The following is a 22,692-nucleotide window of genomic DNA, read 5'->3' on the forward strand; positions in this document are numbered from 1 at the left end:
AAAATATGTTTGCACCAGATTTAGCAGAAGCTAATTTCCATCTGTGGTCTATCCAGCTGCTAACTGTATTTGAGTGAGTTAAGTCTTGGTGTCATGGTAGACTCAGACCTAAGCTTTAAATCGCAATCAACAAGTTGACAAACTTAATTCTTCCACCTTAGAAACATAGCTAAAGTACGGCCATTTATAAATCAAAAGGACGCTGAAAACCAGATCCATGCCTTTATTTCAAGGCAACTCGACTACTGTAATGCACTCCTTACCGGCCTCCCGAAAAAATACGATGATAACTATTTTATTGCAATGCACTATTGCATTATTTTATTCTATTTTACTAACTATTTTATTGCACTGCACTATTTTACTTTGTATCAGTGAATCATAGACGCCTGGCCATAAGAGCATTCGGAGCATCTCTGCTCTCCCACTATTGAACTTGGGGAAGCAAAGGTATGCTCTTGCTCCACCACTTTTTGATCATATGAAAAATATGATATATCCCCCCCCCAATATATAAATCTAACCATAACTACGTTATGGTTAAAGGGGAACTCCAACATTTTGGGAAATTAGCTTATTTAACATCTTCCCTGGAGTTAGACAAGAAGATACATACCTTTTTTGTCTCTGTGCGTGCATTTTAGCTTTGGGAATAGACGCTCCGTTAGCATAGCTTAGCTTCATCACTGGAAGTGAGGCAGGACAGTAGCCTTACAGTGCCTTACAGTGTATTGCAAGGTCTGACATTGACCAAATTTGATATGCATGACCTTGGTGGGCTCTAGGTCAACTCCTGAAAAGGGGGTCAATGTCAGACCTTGCAATCAAAAGTTAGGGGGCGCACTGAAATTATGGCAAGGGTTATTAGCCCCCTAACTTTTGATTGCAAAGTCTGACATTGACCCCCTTTTCAGGAGTTGACCTAGAGCCCACCAAGGTCATGCATATCAAATTTGGTCAAAGTCAGACCTTGCAGACAGATTAGTCTAATCAGTGCTCTTGTTTGGACTTCGACTTTGAGGTCTGAAGAAGAGGCCTTATGCATATGACAAATAAATACCTTGGAACGCACTCTCCGGTTGTTTGAGTTCTTTAAATCTTGGAGGTTTCCACTACAGGCCCCTTGACACCACCTTTTCAGTGCCAGGCGATTGGCTGTCCAGCCACCAGACCTCAAAAAGGGACATTGCCCATAGTTTTTGTGCTTGTGAACTTAATTGTACCAATAAAGATTCCCTGTTATATTTTCCATCTGGTGTGTCTGTATATATGTTTGGGAACCTACTACCCTGGGTTTGTTTCAAGTCCAGGTAGATTAAGGTCGACCTGTGACATCCGCTCTGTTTGGGAGATGCAGTATGTGAAGGACTCCTGATGAGCCGAGGTTCAGAACTGCCCACATCCACAGTCTCACTGCCTCTCTGTGAAGAGCTGGTGAGTGAACCCCATGTATGCCGTTGCTGACCTACTGTCTGTTCTTCTGACTAGAACATCTTTCTTTTATTAGGGGAAGAAATTCCTGCAGCACCAGGTGAACTGCTATCAATTCTATTAAATTGATGTGACGCTATGGGGGCCATTTCCTTCACATGGCTTGGGAGAGGCAGGTGCCTCCCCAGGTAGACAGGGACACATCCATGCACACTGACACAAATGTCACAAGCTGAGGAAATCGACCTGGACTATTCGTAGCAGGTTCACAAAAACGGCAAGAATCGGGGTGCAGCTGTGCCGCTGTCGCACACCTGACACTTGACATCAAATTTAATGCCTCGCCAGCAGGCGATGAGAATGAAGCACTGTGGGAGTTTGGGAGGTTCACTGAGCATAGGAGGTTCACGAAGCTCAGCCTTGACACATTCACCCTACTCATCACTGTTAGGGGACTGGCATCCTCAACACCACCTTTCTTCTCTCTTCACTTGTTGAAGGGTAGACATTGTTTTCGTTTGGTGGACGAAAACAAACTTGAGTAAATGGGGAATATGTGGTGTTATTTCCTGCCTAAGACAAAAATGCCAGCATCTGTGAGGTAAAGTGACATTTTACAGGAGGTAACTAGCCACATTTTTAGAGCCACATTGCTAACATTAAATGACTGGATGTTGGATTTGGTCATACCTCCACTATGAGAATGCAATGAGGGGGGAGGGGGGAGCTAGAGGCGGCATGGAGTAGGACGTGTTTCACAACAGCCCCCCACAAACTTTAAAAAAACACACTTTTTACCACAGTCTTTGTTTTATTTTTGGTTTTTATTTGGTTTTCATAAACATTATTTATAACTCATTATCAACATTGTTTGTACTTGATTTGTTCATCATTAAATAATGTATAACTAATTTGTAAATGTTATACAAATATAGTTGTAAATGATTTAATAATAATTTATGAATGTATATAAATGGTTTGTTCATGATTAGTTCATTATCTACAAATACCTTATAAAGGTCTTATAACTGAGTGTTATTATAAAGTGTTACCGAACATTTTAAAGGGGAACTATCTTATAAATGGCCTTTTCCCGTGTTTAGCATTGTTTTCTAGCAATGTGGGGTTGTATCAACACTATGTCTCAAATTCTCATTTTGGCGGATTGCTCCAATTCAGATGAGACAAGGTCCTCCCCCACTGAACCAAATCATTCTGATTTGACTCGCTATCCTACGTAGCAAGACGCTGCTGATCGTACGGTTATGTATATAACCATAGTTATATGAGCATAGTGACGCTCTGCGTCTACTGCAATACTCTTCCATATCAGTATTAGCACTGAATACATTTTCACATGCACCTTTACACACCTCATCTGCCTGGCCACACCCCCATCCGCTCCTCTACATAAGCAGGGGTGTGGCCATACTAACAGCTCCTTCCCAAGTCTTTCACCACAAAGGCAAGACCACGGGGTCCTCAGTGAGTCCGACGCAGAGCGTCACTATGCTCATATAACTATGGTTATATACATAACCGTACGTTATATATCACATAGCTCCGCTCTGCGTCTACTGCAATACAGGAGCTGAGCAGAGCGGAAGCTCGACAAATGTACCCGCTGAGGCCCCCCACAACCATCAGAACCGGGGAGGACCCGAGCCCCCGGACCCCCCTAGCGGAGGACGGGAGGGTATCGGATCCGACTGTGCGAAGAGGAGTTTAGCAACTCAAACGCACAGGGTGAGCAGACCGTGGGACTTACCCACAACTACACAAACGCGCAACCCACATGCCACTAGGGAACGAACGGAAAGGAACAAACCCCTGTTACAACCCCTAATATCACGGGGTCAAGAGCAAAAGCCCAACCCCGTGGCAAGGCCGTAGCAGCGGAGCGCGAAGGAGGACCCAGACCCAGGAAGGGACTGGACCCCCCCCCCCCCGGAAAAGGGGGCCTGGAGAGGCCAACGACGCCGCAGCATCAAGACCCCACCAGGCGGTCACTAGTGACACCACCCCCCACATCGCCAGCGTATTCGGACAGGGCCCATCCAAGAGCAGGCCCTTCCCCCCTACAGCACACCGCCCCGAAGCACTCAAGAGGCTACACCCACAGCGGGAGCAGGCAGCGCACCGGAGAGACGACCCCCAAAAGAGGTCGATCCCTCAATCCAGGCAACAGGCCACTCGACCTGAGCTAGACTAGACTGCGGACTAGACAGGCGCCAAAGGGGTCTGCTGAAACAGCACCCCGGCGGAAGAGGCGTATGCTGGCATGTTGTGCACCATGTCGCAGCCTCCACAAAAAAACCCTCGACTCTCTAGAGGGGCCGAGGCAGAGAAGGCTGACACGATTGGCAGACGTCATGAAAGGTGCGGGGGCACACTCACAGGTAGACAGGGCCAAACCCGGCCTACCCCGAGAGTTGACTCCGCTACCAACACACCAGGGAACCAACCACCCCCTTGGTTCTAACATGAGGCGGTTGTTCCTATAACCCCCCAAGAAAAAACTCCAAAACACAACTGCGGGTATACACTGGCTATACCGCAGTACAAGTGTTTCAGTTTTCAAAAAGGGGTTAACCCAGGCCAACGGGTCGACGAAAACAATTTCGAACCCGGGCCCGGCGGACCGGGACGTACACAGGGATGCCAGAGGAGTTCTACAAGAACCACCTCAACAGCCCCCTCCCAGCCCTGCCTAAGCAGGAGAAGAGAGGGGCGAAAAAGAATAGAGAAGGACCAGGCTCCCTCAGCACAGCGCAAGGTACAACACAACATGGACCAAGCAACAGTGAGGGGTAACACGTAGTAACACAACCACGAACATCTCCATAACATCAAACACTGAAACGCACGGTCCGACCCGGCATTTCCCCCCCCGAAAAAAGCACAAGTCCCTCAGGGTACCAGAACAGCAGATCTGCGGCCCGGCGGACAACGGGTTAACTGACCTCGTCCGGCGCGACCAGAATCAGTCCCGTGCCCTAATCACGCTGCCATCCCCAGTCCCAGGAGGGGGGTAGGTACGTGTGTCGATCCAAAACATTATAGAGGGCGCCACCCAGACGGTCCCTTTCGTACCGCGCCCGGTGGCCCACCCCAAGGGGCGTGAGGCCCCTCTACCTATGCTTTGATCTATTCCGTTAACATCCCCCAGATATGAACGAGAATTCGTCGAGACAAGCCTAGTACACTGGCGCTCGGAAGAGACAAACTCCATCCCAGTTGCCCCATAAAAACGCAGTTTCAATGATGAGCAACCAAGGCGCGCAAGCCCATGCATGGTTCCTATCAGAAGCACCCAGGGCCAGCACTATGTACACGTCGAGACCCAAAACATATCAATGGACATTCTAACAAGAACCCAGATACCGTTCCTCCAAGCCGCCTGGGAGAACGACAAGAAGCCGCTTTTTTCACAGAAAAAAATATGGACATGGGTCCCATACGACGCGGCTGAGGGAAAACAACACCCCGTCAACCATGCTCCATAAAAGAGGGGACGGGGAGCGACGTACCCTATGACGGGGGGAAACCCATGACTCAACAGACCATTACCGGCGAGGAGTCAGGGAACTCCCTAAACAATACCCCGTCAACCTGCTCCATAAAGGAGGGGACAGGGAACCCCCAGAGAGACTTCCCACGTGAGCAATAGATTGAAAAGACATATTGCAACATTGAGCTATGTAACAATTGGACAGTGATGGGCAAGCTACTTGGGAAATGTAGCAAGCTACACTACAAGTTACTCTCGATTAAATATAGCTCAACTACAATGGAAGCTATCCCCAGAGAAATGTAGCAAGCTACACTACAAGAACATGGCAAAAATAGCTAGCTACATCGGCACTACTTTTTTTTTTAGTTTTTTTTTACCTCATGATCAAGTTTCCACCAAACAAATAGGCAGGCAAAAAAAATGCTCAGTTTGATTGTTTATTATAAAACTGAAACAAGCCCTCGGTCTGGCTTTTTGTGTCATCCTTTTAACATGAACTTGTATTATGTACAAAATCCAGGAAGGCACGTTTAGCTGGGTGCAGCCTCTACAAAAGAAAAGAAAGAGACCATTTGGTTTGATCAGTTTTTATAGTATAGTTTGTTGATTACTTTTGATGCAGTAATGGTCTTTTTCTTTTCTATTCTATCTTTATGTATTATTTATCCCTAAACTCTGCATCTTCTGAAACCTGCCCACTTTATCAACCAAAAACACACTTCTTCAATATCTGAATTGTAACTGTTTTACTTCATTTTACTAGTATTATGCTACCATGTATATACTACTACCAGTACCAACTATGCTAATATGTCTATACTACTACAGTATGTACTCAGAGTATAACACTCAAGCTTGACACTGACAAACAATACTACTTATCCTTGGCTGCTAGATATGTACCACTCCTGCTGACTTGTTGTACACAATTTGTAAGTTGCTTTGAATGAAAGCGTCAGCTAAATGACCAAATGTATTTAAATATGTAACTCACAAAACATTCCATGGCCCCAAAATCATGTGGGGACCTGACCCACAGGTTGAGAACCACTGCCTAGGTGATCTTTTCCCTCTTTTTTCTTTTCTCCACCCCCATAATATTGTTCATTTTCTGCCTACAGTGAAACATCATCATGATAGCAGCTATCTGTTAGTTAAAGCTGTTGACAAAAAGTGTACTGACTTGTGTGCTGTTTGGGAACAATTGATTTTCATCAGCTCACCTGAATGTGTTCTCAAGTTAGTGCTGGGCGTGTGGGAAGTTGAGAGCAGCATATGTTTTAGGCGTTTTTTCAGTCAAACTCATAAATGTGTCCAGATAGGGCCATGGAGAGACATTGTTGACATCGAATCCCTCTGCCATTATTTCGCGCGGACTGGTTCATGTAATCATTCATACCGAGATGTCACTCCATGTTACCTGTTACCTGTTTACTGCACAATGTTGTTTTTTCATTTTTTGATTCTATTATATGTACCACTGTATTGCACATTGTTGCGGGCAAGACCACCCGCATTTCATTGTATACCTGTATGCCGTGACAATTAAAACTCTTGACTTGACTTGAATCTGTTAAATTGCATTCATTCATTCTCATTCAGTGGTCTGCGTTTCGATTTTCACTTCCTGATTTGCGGGTTGGAGTCCCGCCCTATCCTGCCTCTGATTGGCCTACCCGTAATGTTTTGGCCTACCATACCCAATCGTGAGTCGTCATACTCATATCTAAACCAACCAACCAATCATAGTGGGTTTTCTACGGGGAGTTTTTTTTTCTCCTCACAAATCTTTATAGTCTAGACCAGGGGTGTCAAACTCATTTTCACAGAGGGCCACATCAGCATTATGGTTGCCCTCAAAGGGCCAAAGACCGTATAAATGTTAATGTAATGTAAAATAAATGTAGCTACACATTTACATATTGTTAAACATGTTGTTTCTGTATTTATTACTTATTCAAGTTATACATATTGCATATGCATTTGCATAAATGTAAAAATATATGTTAGCTTATGTTATTTTAACAAATAATTTTAGTTTATCAGAACCCCATATTACTCCATCAATCAATGATCAAACCATTCAAGTAAATAACAAAGAAGAATATCATCAAATACAAGCTATGACATTAAGTTTGTTCAAAACCTTTTTGTCACAGTCAAGAGGGGCAGAACTAACAACTGTGAGCTGCAAAGAACACGTGGGACAGATGTAGCAGATGTTACAAAAACAAATGGCTGCACACAACCTTGCAGAGGCCATACATCCAACTAATGGAAGATAGTTTAATTAACTTTAATTAACAGATTGCAGAATGGGTACAGTACAGTACAGCTCAATACACACAATTGTTAAGGGGATGCAGACCAGAGAAAGACTTTCGACTTATTTACATCAGGGTCCCCCATTTTCAATTCGTAATGAAATTGCTATTATGTGTCTGCATGAACACACAACTGTAACTGTACTCAAAAATAACAAAATAAGGGTTGTCTCAGTTCACAACTATATTGGTCAAGTTTTGGGTGGGACTTGTTTGCGTCCCTACAGCTTCTTATTCAATTGAGCGAGATGCTCGGTTATGTCACACAGCCAGTTTGCATCTGACAGTTCAGACAATATTTCTTCAACCCTTTGTTACCTATTCCGCCTGGATCTTTTTTGTATTTTGGGCTGTAAAATTGTCAAAGAATGTCTGAGGAGTAAGTGCTTTTGGCTTTTTTCTTTTGTTACCTCAGATGTTCAACATACATGTATGTGTAAGAATGTGTAATAACTAAGGCTGTCAAAGTTAAAGCTTTATTAACGCATTAACCCACAATTATTTTAACACTGCTATTTTTTAACCCAATATTAACACTTTGACTGCCAGGGGGCGTCTTTAGACGTCTTTGCTGGCCATGCTAAAGTTGCCGGGGGACGCTGTACGTCGTCTTTATATCAATATTTCAAAAATCTGCGATCGGATTCATAATGTCCCTCCGCTGGCCTGAGATTCACCAGCAGGACCCACTGAGCTCTCTGGCGGTTCAGGAGCGCCATCTGGTGGCCGATCGGCGCAAGCGCTTAACAGGAAGCGCACTAGAGGTTTTGCTAGACGTCCGTATTGCTTCCGGCCACTCGGTACATGTCCCGTGACTCTAGCTCGTCACTCTACATAGCGATCGATTGCCAATAACTCGATAAACAACATGATTTGGACGTATATACCATTATACAAGCTGGAGATGGACCGGGTAATAATATATCCCATAATGATAAAATTTCTACTCGACGATGATCGCCCAACGGCGCGCGGAGACTGGGGTGAGTTTCAGCGTGTAACGTTACCGTCTTCGATAATAACTGATATTATCAACATTTGACCCACATTAGATGATTGGTATAACGCTGCCCACGGAATTATAAACGCCCCCTCGCCCATCCGGTCAACATCAGATGACGTGTAGTAACTTCTAGAAGTACGTCTAGTTGGAATTTTTTATATCGCGCTGATTGCCATCAAACTGTATTTCATCATCAATATAATGCATTTGGGGCTATATATCACGTTCTGGAGAAAGCTGCAGAAAGAGATGAAAACATACTTATACATTAGACCATACTTTACTATGAATATGTGAATGAAAAAGTTTAACGTTGCTACACAATGAACAATACATATAGGACTTTGAATGGGCCCTAATAATGGCAATGTAGCAATAGAATTTAAAAAGTTATAGCCCTGCAAAGAAGGGGACTTTCTCCATAGACAAATAGCGCTGGCAATCTATGGTATATCATTAATTTAACCTTAGGCAACCAAAGTTAATGTAATTTTTTTTTATTTTAAATTTTTTTTTATATATACCTGAGCTCTTGGGGGGCCACATCAAATGACGTGGCGGGCCGCATTTGGCCCGCGGGCCGTGAGTTTGACACCTATGGTCTAGACTGTTTCTCCCGACAGTAGCGTGTAGCGTCGCTACGTCACTACTTCGTTCTATAAATAGCTCCGCTAAAGAGACCGCTACCTGGTTAAAAAGTAGCGACGCTACCATTACGCTACTGAGAATTGTAGTTAAGCTATGTAGCGTCGCTACTTGTAGCTAGCTACTGCCCATCACTGCAATTGGACTAGGACTCTCCGAGGAGGAGGCTCTGAAACTCTGAGGAGGCTCCCTCACTGAGAGGGAGGCTCTGAACTCACAGAGGAGGCTCTGAAACTCCCTGAGGAGGAGGCTCTGACCCAATACCCACACTAGTAGGGAGCAGAGCAGAAGAACAAATCGTCTCTACTGCGTTGCATCACCCACCAAGCTCAATACACATACAACAGAGCAGAACTTCTTTTTAACTCTTTCAGTGCCACTCACGAGATTTCTCGATTTTTTTTATAGGTGGTTGCATGCCACTCACGAGATTTCTCGGAATTATTATTATTATTTTTTTTTTGCGATCTGAAAAATTATTGCATCACCCGAGCCTACCCGAGTATAGCCGAGCTGCGCCGGTGATCACTGTGGAAAAAAGCGCCCCCTGTCGTCTCCCAGATGACATAAGTGATTTTGGAATGGACTCAATGAAAATGAATGGGGAAAAAAATCCGGTACTCCACATTTTCCAGTTCACTGATCCAGCCGGGGTTACCACAGTTCATTCTGGAGCCTCAGATCCCTGCGGATCATGGAGATCTATTGTGTCGCGTTGGATCCATACACGTATCGATTTTTTCGAATGGTGATCAGGAATTGGAATATACCAGTTGGATACCATCTGATGTCAGGTAAGGACTCTATGTTATCAGTGGTAGGATAATCGGAGTAAGTTTGATGAAGTTATAAGCTGTTTTGTGAAATGTCTTCTTTCGGTTTCACTGTAAAAGTCTGTGAGGAAATCAACGGAGCGATTATCAGTGCGCGGCCGTAATGTGCTTGCGTGCACGTATAATATTGATCATCTAGCGTTTATTTGAAAACGATTCATAAAAAGGCAGACGAATATCAACGTTGTGGAATATTCCACTAAAAGACGATTTCATAGAATGCTCCAGAATGAGCTGTTTTTTATATCAAAACGGGGGCTTTTCTAACTGCTCTGAAACGGAAACGACGCGATAAAAAAACAATCTGTCTTCACAGCACTGACTGGAAAATAGTCTTTGATAATGCGATGGGCAGATTAGACACATAGCCATAATTTAAAACATAGATTAGGCGATATTAACGTTAACATTGGCGCCGATGGTGGCATTCAAGCGGTAAAACGGAAAACCAGGCGTGGCACTGAAAGAGTTAAGTTCTACTCACCTTGACAATCTGAGGAGGAGGCTCTGAAACTCTGAGGAGGCTCCCTCACTGAGAGGGAGGGTTTGAACTCACAGGAGGCTCTGAAACTCCCTGAGGAGGAGGCTCTGAAAACTCCCTGTAACAGAGGTCCACAACATGGAGCCTGAATAACTCACGGAAGTCTCACAACCAATAGAAACGCGCCCAGTGACGTACTCTATGGCGGGGGAATTCCGTGGCCCACCGCCCAATATGGCGTGGGACCAGGAAACTCCCCCCCCCCCCCTTCCCTACCCTGTGACGCGCTGATCCAGCAGCGTGACAGGAAGCCCGAAGGACAGGAGGTTTTGACCCCAGACCAATCAGAAAAAGGGGAGGAAGGTTTTACCAGTTCACCCCCTCATGACCCCTCACCCCTGATACGATGCAATGACAAAGCAGAGCCATGACACTAGTCATAGCGTGCTACATGAAGCGTTAACAGCTTCACATAGACTCATGTGCGAACCTGCCATCTGCATTTTTACACTTTTCTTAAAGGAAGAAAAACACAGACCAAGAGAGGGCCCCTTTAAGGGCCCTGGTACAAGAGCTTACACATGTGACATCTGTAGGCCAACACCTAACCCAGTTGTGGATCTTAACGACACACACAACCCTCCATCACAACAAAAAAGGCAAAAGTACACTCTCACTACCGTAAGAGGAACGCCGTTTTTCATAACGAGAGAAGACACAAGTCCTCGATTAAGTACTGGCCACAGGCCTTGCTAAGTCCACATGACAGCGACCAAACAATATTTTCTAGAAAAAAATTGCTTCTCTAAGCAGGAGCACAACCCCAGCAGAAGCTGAGGGGTTACACCGTATCCCCACAAACAGTGAAACAATATATTGTAAACAAAATCATGTTTGAGGGGAGGGGGTGGCCCAGGGGGAAACCGGGGGGAGCACCCCTCACCACCTTACCCCTGATACGACTCGGTTGAACAGGTACAGCCCTGTTAATATGTGAACACGCCACCTGTTTATTGTCATCACAAGCTGAGAGAGGGACTCACCCCTCGATCACATGCCACTATGCATAGCTTTGCAGGGTTATTAACCCAGCCAGTTGTGAGCTCAACTACGTTGCCTAACGTTACATGAACACACAACTTCTCATCATACGAACAGGTTGAAAAGTACCTAGCGGAAAAAAATCTAATCTACGAATTCCAATCTGGCTTCAGAACATCCCACTCCACTGACACATGCCTTCTCTATCTGAACGACCACATCAAACAAGAGGTGGACGCGGGCAAATACTGCAGCATGGCTTACAAAAAGCTTTCGACACAGGTTTCACTCCATTCTGATTGACAAGCTAAAAGCAATGGGTTTTGATTCTATCAGTGAGCTGGATGCAATCCTACCTGGAGGGGAGAGAACAGATGGTGGAGGTAAACGGTACCCTATCCCCCCCCCCCCCCCCACAGTGAGCTGTGGTGTTCCACAAGGAAGCATACTAGGACCGCTACTGTTCCTAATTTATGCAAATGACATGTCGTCAGCTTGTGACTGCAACTTGTTCTTGTTCGCAGACAACTCAGCCCTGCTGGTCTCTGACAAGAACAAGTTACGGGTTGAAAAAACCCTCAGCTCGGAACTAGGCAAAATCTGCATATGGCTCGCTGATAACAAACTATCATTACACATGGGCAAAACAGAGTCCATTCTCTTCGGTTCAAATAACAAACTCAGCAAGACCGTCGGCTTCTCAGTTACAGTGGGTGACAATATTGTCACAAGGAAAGATGAAATTACCTACCTGGGCTCCATCCTAGAGGCTAATCTTTCCTGTGACAAAATGGCATCCAATGTAATAAAAAAAGTCAACCAACGAACTCGATTCTTGTACCGGATCTCCTCTCTGGTAAACAAGAATACCCTGAATACTCTGGCAGGAGCACTCATACAAGGGTACTACGACTATGCTTGCACCTCATGGTACCAAAGCACCTCAAAGGCGCTAAAAACTAAATTACAAACATCTCAAAACAAACTGGTCAGACTACTGCTTGACCTTACTCCTAGAACCCACCTCACCCCTGCCCACTTTGACAACCTAGGATGGCTTAGAGTAGACGACAGAGTACAGCAACTTGCAATGGGCCTGGTCTACAAGATACACTACACGACCAAGGTACCCATGTACATGTCAAAATACTTCCCAAAGGTCAGTGAATACCACGATCACAACACCAGTGAATCACTACCCACTTTCAAAAATCCCCTCAAAGAACACCTACGGGAGACTGCAATTCGAAACTGGCCCCTGTAAATGTCCTAACCCAACCCCCTCCAATGTACAGTAAATGTCCTAACCCAATAATACACAAGACCCTCTTCTTGGGACCAAGTAAGGTTTCGTCGATACTCCAATGTACAGTTTTGCTTGTACAGTTGTACAGTGTCCCCCCCCTACCCAACCCCTCCCCCCCACCGAACCACCTCCAATGTACAGGCCCACCCCACCTACCCAACCTCCCCCAATGTACAGTTTTTACGTCAAATGTATATACTCTTTTCTGGACTCTTTTTGTATCACAAACAGTACTGTATTTGCAAATCTGGTATGTCATGAATGTATAGATGTAGCAGTACTGTCTATCTGTATGTCATGTATGTCATATATGTCCTGATGAATTGAAAATGGGGGACCCTGATGTAAACAAGACAAAAGTCTTTCTCTGGTTTGCATCCCCTTAACAATTGTGTGTATTGAGCTGTACTGTATTGTACCCATTCTGCAATCTGTTAATAAAGTTTTCAATCAATCAATCAATACAACAAAACCAGTTTTTACTCACGTAAAAAACAACGCCGTTTTCTAGGTAGAGAGAAAGCTATACTAGCGATCAAGACAATTCACACACAACACATGTCGCATCCCCAAATGTAGTGAAGCAACATACGTTTTGGAAAAAACATTGTTATTACAAAACATTCAGAAGGGAAGGAAGGAAGAGGCGTTAAGTGTCCAAAGGACCCTTACCTGCACCAACGAACGCAGGCTGAGAGGACCGCCACACTGGTCTCCACGTTGACGAAGGTCCTCACTGGCGGGGCAAAAGAAGCTAAGACGCCCCCCTCCATCATGGTGCAGGGCCGACTACATCCTCTGTCAAAGATGATATCGTAGTCAGAGTGTTATGGCCTGCTATTCTCACGGCTAATGTTCAACGGTGAAGCATAAGCTAACAGCTAACTCCAGGTTAACTGGTAGCATCAGGCTAACGTTCCCAGCCGAGCGAGCATAAAGAGCTAGCGTCGCAGCTAACAGCTAACTGGCTAACAGCTAACTGGCTAACAGGTAGCACAACCCAGCTAGAACGCAAGCCAAGCAGCTATCACCGAAACTGTACAACGAGAGAACACAATATAGGCCAACACTTCAGACAGCTGCCGTCTGTCCCTCTCCTCATCCGAAGAGAGAAGAGGAAAGAAGTCAACACAGTCTTCAGAACGGTGATTAACAGACACAGCGGTGCCGGCACAATTCCCTCATGGGCTGCAGCCGACTAGAGTGTGGAGAAATTCTTATAACGAAACACCAAACCCACTTCCCTCGCGCTGGGTAACTTTCATCTTGAAAGGTGGGGCCTCGCACGGTGACAGAGAGAATCCGTTCGTCCAGAAATCCGGGGGTTTGAACCGCAGATTCGGATACGGTCCCAGGCAAATAGAGCTCCCGATGAGGAGCTCATGTAGCGTGGGCGTCAAACCATAACCCTCTCCACGCCGCTAAGAGGCAGCAAAAAGGGTACCAGCCTGGAGCCGGCTTTCGTAAGTCGTGTAGCCATTCCCCCCATAGCAACACAACTGGCGCTCGCATATCAAAACCATCACTCACCCGGAGAGGCAGCTAGCTCTCACAACAGCCGAGCGCCTCTCAAGCAAAGTCCAACTGCAGAACGGCAGAACGGAGGTTAATACCCGTCCAACTGCAGCTGGAGGAATGCAGGTGGGGATTAGGCCAGCGACGCGAGCCCCTAATACGAAAATGCCGGTGGAGGTCAGAATGATCATCATCTTCTAGACACCCCAGTGGCGAAGACATTATCGCTGTATTTCCTCGAAAATAGTGAGAGAGAAAACAAAGATATAATGTCAACTTAGCTCCTGCATCGTAGCTCCTTTCTTCAATATTTCAGCAGTCTCAAAGTGGTGTATACAGGCACTTGCCGTGGTGAAAACTAAAGAAGGAGCTGTTAGTATGGCCACACCCCTGCTTATGTAGAGGAGCGGATGGGGGTGTGGCCAGGCAGATGAGGTGTGTAAAGGTGCATGTGAAAATGTATTCAGTGCTAATCAGCGTTTCCGTTAGAACATATTCGTGCCGGTCTGAGTGTCCTGCAAGATTTCTATCACCGGACATATTCGAGATATTCCGGTCAGAGTTTTAAACAGCAGTCTATTATAATCACATTTTTATGAGCTAACGAATTCCGTTATAATTGGACATGTGTATTAATTACATCAAGCGAAGAATGAGAAATTGATTTGCAGAATCAAATTACTATCTCTCGCCTCTCAAGTTAGTGCGATACGCTACCAGCATCAAGCTCCCGCTGCAGCAGCTCTGTCACACGCACCCCCAAATGAATCTCGAGTCGACATCGCTTCACCTCGTTGTATCAGACACGTCACACATATCATAATGTTCAACTTCACGTATACAGTCATTAATATATTCCAAATAAAATAAGTCCCTCGATACTCCGTGCTGCTGCTGACTTGAAATAAAATAGACCGATACGCAGTCGGTCCGACACTAAACAGCAGTCTGTTATAATCACATTTTTATGAGCTAACGAATTCCGTTATATTGGACATTTGTATTAATTATATCAAGCGAAGAACTGAGAAAGCAGAGAGACGGCAACATTATCGTGGGTTTGCGTGACGACTCTCTCCACCTCGCAACGACTTATTTGCAAAGAGTATGGCGCTGCAGAGAAGCTGTTCAGCTGTTATTGGCTCTTTTCTGGGAACCGCACAACAGCGCCCCCCACCCAACATTGGCTGAAAATGGCTGAATTGGAGTACTGCTGGAATATTGCATTGTACTGCTGGTACTGCGGCTCTACAGCTTCAGAAAAGTCCGCACACCAGCACTAAGCTCTCGCCGACAACGTCGTTGTCATTATTAGAAGCAACGAGGAAACAAATGTAATGATCGTTTCGTTCATCGCATAGGCTATTTAATTTTAGCCTATTTTAATACAATTCAAATAATCAAATTGTGCTTAGACTCAGGGAATTATTTTCACCGGACATTAAGACCGGAGAGATAAAATATGTCGGACTTAAACAGATTTTGCCGGTAAAATACCGGTAATTACCGGCTAACGGAAACGCTGGTGCTAATACTGATATGGAAGAGTATTGCAGTAGACGCAGAGCGGAGCTATGCGATATATAACTGCATACCTCAGCTCCTTCTGTGGTTGTAGCCACCGCCCACAATCAACAATTCGAGGAAGTTATTGTGTTATAGTGTATATTTATAGTGATTGATTGAAAATGTTATTAACAGAATGCAGAATGGGCTCAATACACACAATTGTTAAGGGGATGCAGACCAGAGAAAGACTTTCATCTTGTTTACATCAGGGTCCCCCATTTTCAATTCATCATAACATAATATTACATACATGACATACAGGTAGGCAGTACGGTTACATCTAGACATTTATGACATACCAGATCTACATATTTTTTTTGTATTTCAGTTGACCAAAATGTCACACCTAGTTTTAAGTTTAGTTTTAGTTAACCTAGGTTTACTTAGGATACAGTAGGGGGACATAATAGGTATGTGTACGTGTCCAGCCTACTTGACAGTAGAACCATAAATAATTCAACTGACAGAGGGCGGCTAGGTGGTGTAGTGGACAAGTCACTCGCCACCAGTGTGGAGACGCTAGGATTCGCGTGTTCGAATCCAGCTCTCCACATTGTTTTTCAGTTTGGCTGGTCGTCCGCAGTAATACACATTGGCCGTATTACGGGGAGGGAAAACTGAAGGGTGGGGATCGAACGTTGTGAACAAGCGACTCCTACAAGTCGGTTGGTGCGCCTGCGCAGTAAAATCAGGAAGTGTCGGGGGCAGCGTGAGCCTCCCACGCGTTACTCCTCGAACACTGAGAGATCGAGCTGCGCAGGTGAAAAGATGCGACTGCTGTTACCTCAAGTACCGGAGGGGACTTGTGCTATGTATGACTTAGTCCACATTGCAGCCGGCTTGTGGGAGGCAAGAAACAGCGTTCGTGACAGGGGAGGGTGGAATTGGATGACACGAAATTGGGATGGGAGAAAATATGGAAAAATGGGAGAAAAAGTGGATCAAAAAAAAAAATAATTCAACTGACAGCTTGTGACAGTTGTTTAGGTCCTTACTTCTCCACCTGAGAATAGGCAACAATACATGTTACACAGCCGTGTCTCACTCACTAGTGCTTAAAACTTGCTCTCTACACATGTTCCTCGCAAGCTCACCTTCGGAACATAGAAAGTGAATAGCCCGGAGCGAAGGCTACACCTTGGCATGGGAAAGTGGATATTATGTATCTATTCACGAGTTTAAAAACAACCGTATGCAACATTTTGCCATAATCCTTGTTCCACTTTTCCACAAGTACTGATCAACCTTGTCAGATGTTTCATAAACAGACTGATTGCTGTTACATTGCCTCGAGTCGAGACCGAAACTCGGCTTACCTGTAAAGGTTTTTTCCGGAAGTAGCTCCACTATCACAAAACGACTGCTAATTAACTAATTATGACGTACTGTATGTACTTACTGATTCGATACTTTCTTTCGGTCCCGAAGACTTGGTACAGGCTAGCTCCCTTCTTTAGCAACAGCCAGGAAATCACAGCAGCATTATATAAAGTCCTTCGTCTTTGTAAAAATCCAAAAACTAACTTGGCCCATTGCTTGTGGAGCACGATATCATTAGGAAATGAGTGCAAGGACGTATTCGCTGCTTGCCCGTTTTGGTCATAACGTCAATGTTACTTCTCAGTTCTATATCATACTGGCTGCCGCTCAGCGTCATCTGCACTAACCTCACTTCGTGCACATGCATTGAATAAAAATCCACAATGTACCTTTACATACCAACATTCGTCTGGCCACACCCCTATCCGCTACCTTCATAAGCAGGTGTGTGGTCACCTACTCGCCTCCTTCTTCACTTTCACCACAAGGAAGTGCCTGTTGTATACATCACTTGACGAGGTTGTTTTAGCTGAAGAAAGTTGAGTTACGTGTTTAAATTTTTTCTTGCTTTTTTCTTTCTCTCATAACTTTAAAAAGAAAAAAGCTAAGTCATAATGTTTACCTCGGAGGGTCGCGCTAGCAACGTTACCCTTCACCAGCGGTTCTCCATTGCCTCCTCTGTCGTGCGTCTTGGAGCGGGGTTGAGGCCTCTTTCGTGGTCGGCAGCCGCGCCCGGTAGGTGTCTGATAGGTAGTTTGCCTCTCCAAGGAGCTGGTGCACCAGCGCCGTCTCCTGTGCGATGGCCTGGTTCCGGCTCTGGTTCCTTTGCTGCCGGAGAGTCGTCCGCTGTTGGGCGGCCGGCTCCTCTGATGGCGGAGGATTTGAGACGCAAACCTTTTTGCGTCGGCTCGCTCCCGTTGTAAGATGGTGGCTTGTAGACACGAACAGCCTGGTTTTGGTGAGTTGCTGGAGCCGGATGAGGATGCGTCTGATTCTCCATGGCCAATGGAAACAGAGGACTACATGGTCGGACGGGTTCTTGTTTGACGCCCCGGTCGAGACATGTCCGCCGCCCGTCCAGGTAACACTGGAGGGGGGTGATAGGTCTCCTTGGGGTCCCTCGTACGCGGATGTTGGGTTATAACCTCCGACTCGGCGGCGGGATGCCCTGCTATCAGCCACATCAGAATGTGGCTCTGTAACCAGTAGTCTGCTGCATGTGAGGGACGCGAGCTCGGTGGGGGAAAGTATGCAGGGGGAACTGCGTGCTTTGTTCCCCGAGCTCATGGTGGCGGCGGCAGTTGCAAACGGCGTGCCGCTGCCGCAGCCACTGCCTGTTCCTGATGATCTCATAGCTCATCTATGGCAACGCCGTCCTGTGAGAGAGATGGGCGTTGTCTGTCCATTTTTCCCCTCGATGGAGGCCTACGTCCGTCAGGGACAGGTGGTCTCCCACATCATGGGCCTCACCCCCGCCTACGTGCGAGTCACGAGGGTGGTGGGTTTGGTAGACGGCATGAAGGAGGGGGTGCCTCGGCTTGATAGGCCGATGGCAGCTCTCCTTTGTCCTGAGGTGGTGTGGGAGCCGTTACGGAAGCCGGTTCCCCAAGGGAAATCGGCGAGGCGGTTGGCTTACTGGAGTGACCAGTCATTTATCTCCGCGACTCGATCTCTGGCTGCCACTTCTAACATCGCGCAGCTGGCGAGATTCATGTCCGGGATACTGACGGGCGGTACAGAGCTGACCGATTTGCAACATGATCAGCTCGCCCAGTCGGCAGGAGCCATCCTGCATCTGATCCAGCCGCAGGCCATCGTCACTGGGAAAGTACGCGCCCTGGCCACTCTAGTCCAGCGCCACCTTTGGCTGGAGCAGGCGCGTGTGCCGGAAAGGAAGAGGACTCCACTTCTGACGGCACCCCTCTCCGATGCTGGACTTTTCGGGTCGGCACTGCAGTTGATGACCTCAACCTGCAGGGAGATGCAGGAGGAGCGTTCAGTGCTCCAGCCTCATTCCCCCCCGCCCGATGTCGCCGGTGGAGTCAGACGGAAGGCTCGTCGTCGGGGTTCCGCCGCCGTAGCCGCCGCTGCTACCACCGCCACTGCTGGACCTTCGGCAAAGAATGAAAGAGGGAAAGAGGGCGGAAAGAGGGCGCCTCCGCCACTGCAGCCGGCCCATCTACGCTCGGAGGTGACGGTAGGGATCGTCGTAACCAGCCTCCTATCCTTTACCGTCCCTCCGGGGCTCCCCGGGGTGGCAAGTCCCGAGCGGCTCGTGGCAGGCGTCGCTGAAAGTGACTTTTTTCCCTCTGTGGTCCCCCCTGTTCCCTTCCCGGCCCAACATATGATTTTGTTAAGAGAAATAAAAAGTCCCTCCTGGGAGGGACTGTATTTTTTGTTACAAACTGTGTGTTTATTCACTAACATATGATGGGGATACGATGTGTGAACCTTTCGCTAGTGTGGGTTTTATAGAAGGGCTAGACTTTAAGTCTTGTTGGTCGCTACATTTCATGTTAGAGCTTAAGCAAGGCCTGCAGCTTACACTCGGTTGAAAAAGGTTTTTTCTGCCTCGACCTGAAGGTTAGGTAGAGGTTAGTTGTGTGCTCTGTTGCTTAAACAGTGATATTGAGAGGAGCTCCAGTAGCTCACCACGTACCGCGAGTGCTATTTCAGCGCCGTGAACAACCGTGCTCGTCACGGATCTGGGGCTGAGCGAGTTCGAATCCCGGACTGCAGCCGTGCCTTTCCCAGAGTGTCTTCCCCCCCATCTGAACCCTTTCAGCCTGCTTCTGTCGGTCGAACTTGACCAAGTATAAATGCGATAAACGTATAAAAAAGAGCCAGGGAAATGGCCAAAGTAAAAAAAAAAAAAAAAAAACAGTGATATTGAGCCGCAACACTGTTGTGTTGGTCTGCAGTAATGCTTGTGTGTGTAAAGGTACCGCGGTTCAGGCCGCTCTCTCTCTCTATCAGATTTTCTGTGTCTTGCAACATAAACACGGGTGTTGGGTTCACACATACATAACTTTGGCCTTGTTATAAACCCTGTTCACAGACTTGTCTGTGGCTAGCGCGCATTGAATTAGCTTTGCGCTGTTCATTAGCATACTGGCTACTTAAGGTATCATATGGCTATTGTTGTTGTCGTATTCAAGGGTTGGGCTTGCGAGGGGGTACCGGATAAACCCCTCCTTCCCTCTTCTGATTGGTCGTTTTTTTTGGGACTCTCTTTTCATTCTGCCCGGCCAAGCTGTTAGGGGGGGGGGAAGGATTTCCCTGACTCCGCACCTATCACGGGCGGTTGAGTCATGGGTTTCCCCCGTCATAGAAAACGTCACTAGGCACGTTTCTATTGGACGACGGCTTCCGTGAGTTTTTTTCAGACCCGTGTGTAGGGTCTGTCATTGTCAAGTTGTCGGGGCAGAGCGTAGGAACTTACTGTTCTGCTACGCTCGATATACGTGTAACTGTTGGTCACATGGCTCAATGTTACTGTGACTTTTCAATCTGTGGCTCACGTGGGAAGTCTCTGAGGATTCCCGTCTCCTCTCTGTGGTGAGGGTGGCGGGATGTAAGAATGTAAACAATTTTTACCCTCGGCCGCGTCACGTGGGATTCATGTCAGTCGGTGTTTCTTTCTTTTTTTAATAAAAAGAGGGAAGAATATGAAGCACGACAACTCCTTGTCGTTCTCCCAGGCGACTTGAAGGACCAATGTCTGGTGTCTGGTTAGACTATCCATTGATGTGTTTGGGTCTCGACACGTACATAGTGCTGGCTCGGGGTGTTTCTGATAAGACTCACGCATGAGGCTGGTACGCCTTGGTTGCTCGTTATTAAAACAGCGTTTTTATAGGGCAACTGGGATGGAGGTTTTCTCTTCCGAGCGCCTGTTACTAGGTCTCGACGGATTCTCGTTCATATCTGGGGGATGTTAACGGAATAGATCAAAACATAGGTAGAGGGGTCTCACGCCCTTGGGGTGGGCCACTGAGCGCGGTACGAATGGGACCGTCTGGGTGGCGCCCTCTTTTCATGTTTTAGATCGACACGCGTACCTACCCCCTCTCTTGGAGTGGGGATGTCGGCGTGGTTAGGGCACAGGACTGGTTCTGGTCATGCTGGTCCAGGTCAGTTAACCCGTTGTCCGCCGGGGACGCAGATCTGCTGTTCTGGTACCCTGAGGGACTTGTGCTTTTTTCGGGGGAAAAAATTCCGGGTCGGCCCGGGTGTCACAGGGTTGGGCGTTATGGAGACCCTTTGTTGGGTACATGTTGTACCCTGCGCTATCATGAAGGGGCTGGTTCTCCATTCTTTTCGCTCCTCTGTCACGCATGGCGAAGAGGGGGCTGTTGGGGTGGTCTTATGGACCTCCTCTGGTAGCCCTGTGTGCTTCCCGAGCCGCCGGGCCCGGTCCGAAGTTGTGTTTCGTCGACCCGTAGGCCTGGAATAACCCCTTTTTGAAAACTGAAACACTTGTACTGCGGTATAGCCAGTGTATACCCGCAGGTGTGTTTGAGTTTTTTCTTGAGGGGTTATAGGAACAACCACTGCATGTGGTACCAAGAGGGTGGTTGATTCCCTGGTGTGTTGGAGCAGAGTCAACTCCCGGGTTACCCGGTTGAGTGTGCCCCTGCACGTTCATGACGCCTGCCAATCATGTCAGCTTTCTCTGCCTCGGCCCTTTGGGTCGGGTTTTTTTGGTGGAGGCTTTGTCATGGTGCGCAACAATGCCAGCATACGCCCCTTCCGCCGGGGTGCTGTTTTCAGTTGATCCCTTTGGCGCCTGTCTCGTCCGCAGTGCTCCAGGCTCGGGTAAAACGCCTGCTGCCTGGTTTGAGGGATCGACCCCCTCTGGGGTCGTCTCCTCGGTGCGCTGCCTGCTTCCGCTGTAGTGTAGCCTCTTGAGTGCTTCAAGTTACGGCCATGCTGACTGCCTGAGTTTGCCAGGGTCAGTGTGCCAGGCGGCGTACTAGTGGGGGGAAGGGCCCGCTCTTGGAGGGGCCCTGTCCGAATACGCTGGCGATGTGGGGGGCGGTGTCACTAAGTGACTGCCTGGTGAGGTCTTGATGCTGTGGCGTCATTGACCTCTCCGGGCCCCCTTTTTCCGGGGGATCCAGTCCCTTCAGTGGGTCTGGGTCTTCCTTCGCGCTCCGCTGCTACGGCCTTGCCACGGGGTTGAGTTTGCTCTCGACCACGTGATTTTGGGGGCGGTAACGAGGTTTGTTCCTTCCGTTCGTTCCCTGGTGGCATGCGGGTTGTGCGTGTGCGTAGTCGTGGGGTCAAGCCACGGTCTGCTCACCCTGTGTGTTGAGTTGCTCGAGTTTCTCTTTGCACGGTCGGATCCGTCTCCCTCCCGTCCTCCAATAGGGGGGGTATCCTCCATTAGGGAGGGTCGGGGGGGCTCGGTCCTCCCCGGTTCTGATGGTTGTGGGGGGCCTCAGTGGGGTACATTTGTCGAGCTTCAGGCTCCCGCTCAGCTCCTGTAGTGCAGATGACGCTGAGCGGCAGCCAGTATGATATAGAACGTAAGGTTATGAATATAACCAAGTTCTATGAATACTGGTGACGCTCAGCGTCGGGACGCCACTGCGGCCTTTGATCTCTCCTTGTGGTGAAAAATTGGGAAGGAGGCGAGTAGGTGACCACACACCTGCTTATGAAGGTAGCGGATAGGGGTGTGGCCAGACGAATGTTGGTATGTAAA

General features: G+C 47.3%; 1 protein-coding gene across 1 annotated transcript in view; it reads right to left on the reverse strand.

The window, feature by feature from the left end:
- slc25a43 (solute carrier family 25 member 43) overlaps window positions 1-17,184 on the reverse strand; it is a 60,704-nt gene extending 43,520 nt beyond the window's left edge. Inside the window, exon 1 of the mRNA XM_084331880.1 lies at window positions 17,062-17,184. The gene's annotated coding sequence lies outside the window, so the exon portion shown is untranslated. The remainder of the gene's footprint in view (window positions 1-17,061) is intronic.
- Window positions 17,185-22,692: the final 5,508 nt, after the last annotated feature.

The sequence above is a fragment of the Notolepis coatsorum genome, assembly GCF_963971535.1.
Source record: "Notolepis coatsorum genome assembly, chromosome: 16".
Lineage (NCBI taxonomy): Eukaryota > Metazoa > Chordata > Actinopteri > Aulopiformes > Paralepididae > Notolepis > Notolepis coatsorum.